The sequence below is a fragment of the Eublepharis macularius genome, chromosome 8, assembly GCF_028583425.1.
Source record: "Eublepharis macularius isolate TG4126 chromosome 8, MPM_Emac_v1.0, whole genome shotgun sequence".
In the NCBI taxonomy this organism is placed as follows: Eukaryota; Metazoa; Chordata; class Lepidosauria; order Squamata; family Eublepharidae; genus Eublepharis; species Eublepharis macularius.
This window is the reverse complement of record NC_072797.1, coordinates 20,871,910-20,875,731: the sequence shown is the minus strand read 5'-3', so window position 1 is coordinate 20,875,731 and position 3,822 is coordinate 20,871,910.

Here is a 3,822-nt window from a genome sequence, read left to right as displayed (position 1 = left end):
ATGGGCTAGCTAGAAATCTTTGGCAGCTGACAAGCAGGGAATGAGGACTAGCCACTCCCTGTGATTGGTCCTCACAGCATTTCTTACTCATAGCTATGCTGCCCCTGAACATGGAGTCTCAGAGTCTCTCTACACAAGACTTCTGACACGTGTTCTTCACGTGTTGGGAGATGTAATGTTAGCTGGGAAGCAGAGTTTTAAAAGAGAGCTGGTGGAGATTGCTCTGTACAGGATGGATTCTCTCACAGCCCTCTGCCACCTCTGGCGTGCTGGACTGTCTTCCCTTCCGGAGCCTTTGCCCTGCCAAGGCTCAGTTAATTCAAAGTTTTAAGCAGTGATTAGTATAGTATATTTACAGGGGAGTATAATTATGAATAATAAGGTTATAGGGAGTATAGGTGAAATATAGATAATATAGTTAAGTGGTAAGTAAGGAATAGTATGTTACATATATATATGTAGTTTTTTTTCTTTTAGTTAGTATATGTACCTATTATTACTTAAATAATTTTTATATTTTTAATTAAGATAAGCAATATAGTTAGTGTAGATTGTTAAGATAATTAAAGAGATTTGATAGGTATAATATAGATATATATTACATTATTATATTATTATTATAGACTTTAAGAACTTATATGATATACTTTTTAGATTAAGTTGGGTATGGAAAACTGCTGGGAGTCACCAGAAAAGGGGGGGGGGAAGGATGGGGAAAATGTAATGGGGTGAATAATGATAATGACTTCTATGTGTGTTTGTAAACCCATCTAATAATTTTTTTTTTAAAAAAAACACAGTTTTAAGCAGTGAAGGTGGCAGGAAAAACGCTCTGGAAGGGGAGACAGTTCAGCATGCTAGAGGTGGCAGAGGGCTGTGAGAGAAAGTGTCCCCTCCAGAGCGATCTCCACTGGCTCTATCTTTCAAAACTATGCTCCCTGGCTAACATTGCGTCTCCCGACACTTGATGAACATGTGCTCAGGCATCTCATGTAGAGAATGTCAGTTTCAGTGAGAAATAAATAAGAGGACCACACAAATCACAGAAAAAATGAAAACAGGCAACAGCCAGCGTGCAAGAGAAGAAGAGTATTTTATTATCCAAGTAAAAAAAAATCCCTATGTTTCACTATAAAGCTTCTTCAGGGGGATCTATAACATCATATCAATACAAGTATTGAGTTCCCATAATATTATAAGAAGTTATTATTAAATTATCCATATAAAATTATGCTAAAAAATCAAATGTATAGTTAATAAAGGTTAAAATGTAACCATTTAAAGAGCGCTTAATTAAAATGGAGCTTATTCCATTCTTATGATTGTACACAGAAGGGAGAATGAAAAAGCAGAAGAGATAAACAGCCCTGGATCAGGCAAGTTCTGGCATGTTTCAAGACTTTTAAAAAACGTTTACATCTTTATTTACTGTACGTATGGATAATTTAATATTAACTTTTGAAAATATTATAGGAACTCAATTCTTATGTTGATGTTTTCTGTTTATTTTACTTCATTTATTATAACCTGTCTTTCTCCCCAGTGGGGACCAAACAGCTACCATCATTCTCTTTTCGTCCATTTTTTCCCCCTCAACAGTCCTGTGAAGTCAGTTAGTCTAAGAGTGTGACTGGCCCAAAGTGACCCTGGGTTGCCCAGATCCTAGCCCATTACTCTAGACACTACACCGCACAGGCTGTCTGCTACAGTTCCCCCTGAAGAAGCTTTATAGTGAAACACTCAGGGAATTTTTTACTTGGATACTAAAACGCTCTTCTTCATTTCCACCACTGGCTTTTGCCTGTTTTCATGTCACAGTTTTAAATATCCTTCCTGAAAGTTTTCCTGAGGAACAGAGGAAATGAAATGTTTATTTTGAACCAGTTTAATAGTTCAGTTGCAAGAAAACAGGTTTGGGGTACAGTTCCCATTCAGATTCAGTTTCTGTTTTAGTCCAACTGTCATTTCCTGCCAGGTAGATCTCTCAGCCCCTCTCCAGTGAACACACATGGATTCCAGTAGAAAGGCTTTTATTAGGATCTTTACAGTTCAGGTCTGAACTCCATCACGGAGCTTGGTAGAAGTGACAAGGCAAAACAAAAAGTCTATGTTATACTTGATTTTCCCGCGCTCCTGCAACTGTTAAGGTTTTGGAGAACCTTTATAGTTATGGCTAACTAGTGAGTACACATTAATAGGTTCCCAGCGTCTGGGCAAAGTAGCACATGTTGGCATCTGGAGACTCCAAGGTCGTCTCTAGCTAGGAGATGCATAGTTCTGTGAGATAACACGAGAGGGCCATCCTGGGTCTGGAAAAGTAACAATTATAATATGGAAAGAACATGGCTAAGGAGAGAATACATCAGGTTAGCATTAAAGCATTGTAAATTCAATATACTGTGGCATCAGTGACATAACAACCAAACAGTCATAGAATCATAGAGTTGGAAGGGTCCATATAGACCATCTAGTCTACCCCCCTGCCCAGTGCAGGATCAGCCTAAATCATCTCTGACAAGTATTCATCCAGCCTCTTCTTGAAAATTGTCAGTGAAGGGGAGCTTACCACCTCCCTAGGCAGCTGATTCCACTTTTGAACTACTCTGACTGTGAAAAAGTTTTTCCTAATATCCAGCCGGTACCTTTGTGCATGTAATTTAAGCCCATTGCTTCGGGTCCTACCCTCTGCTGCCAACTGGAACAGCTCCTTTCCCTCCTCCAAATGACAGCCTTTCAAATATTTAAAGAGAGCAATCATGTCCCCCCTCAGTCTCCTCTTCTCCAAACTAAACATTCCCAAGGCCCTCAACCTTTCCTCGTAGGGCTCAGTCTCCAGACCCCTGATCATTCTTGTCGCTCTCCTCTGCACCCTCTCGATTTTGTCCACATCCTTTTTGAAGTGAGGCCTCCAGAACTGCACGCAATACTCCAAGTGTGGCCTGACCAAGGCAGTATAGAGAGGGGCTATGACCTCCTGCGATTTCGACGCTATGGCCCCTTTGATACAACCCAAGATTGAATTAGCCTTTTTTGCCACCGCATCACACTGACTGCTCATATTTAGTTTACAGTCCACTCTTACCCCAAGATCCCTTTCACAGATGCTACTGCCCAGAAGTGTATCCCCCATCCAGTATTTGTGCTTCCCATTTTTGTGGCCCAGATGTAATACTGTGCACTTGTCTTTGTTGAATTACATTCAAAGCTGCCCACTTCTCCAGAGTATTCAGGTCTTGTTGAATTTTAATTCTATCTTCTTGGGTGTTTGCTACTCCTCCCAATTTGGTATCATCAGCAAATTTAATGAGCAGCCCTTCCAATCCTTCATCCAGATCATTGATAAAAATATTGAAAAGTACTGGGCCCAAAACTGAGCCCTGCAGCACCCCACTGGACACCTCCCTCCAATCTGATGAATGGCATGGCTGTACACAGACACGACACCAACCTTCTGCTTTGAGGGAAGACGGGCTTCCTGTAGGAGAGAGAGAAAGAGAGAGATTTATTATAGAATACTAGAAACAAAAGTGTGTTTTAGACATAAGAAAACGCCAAGATTTTGAGCATGGATTTGACTTCTGATTTTGTCCAGTGTCCTCTGAGGAAAGACTGGCTTCCTGTAGGTTACACATGAAAAAAGAGAAAGTTATTGCAGAAGTGGCCTTGTGTTCTCCTAACCAGAAACAAAAATGTATTTTAGACACACGCTACCGTAATATGTAAAAACAAGTCTCCGTGAAGATAACTGTAAATATAACAGTAATAATGATTTATGGGCGGGACTTTTTAGCATAAAGTATTGTGAAAAGCAGTGTTCTCACA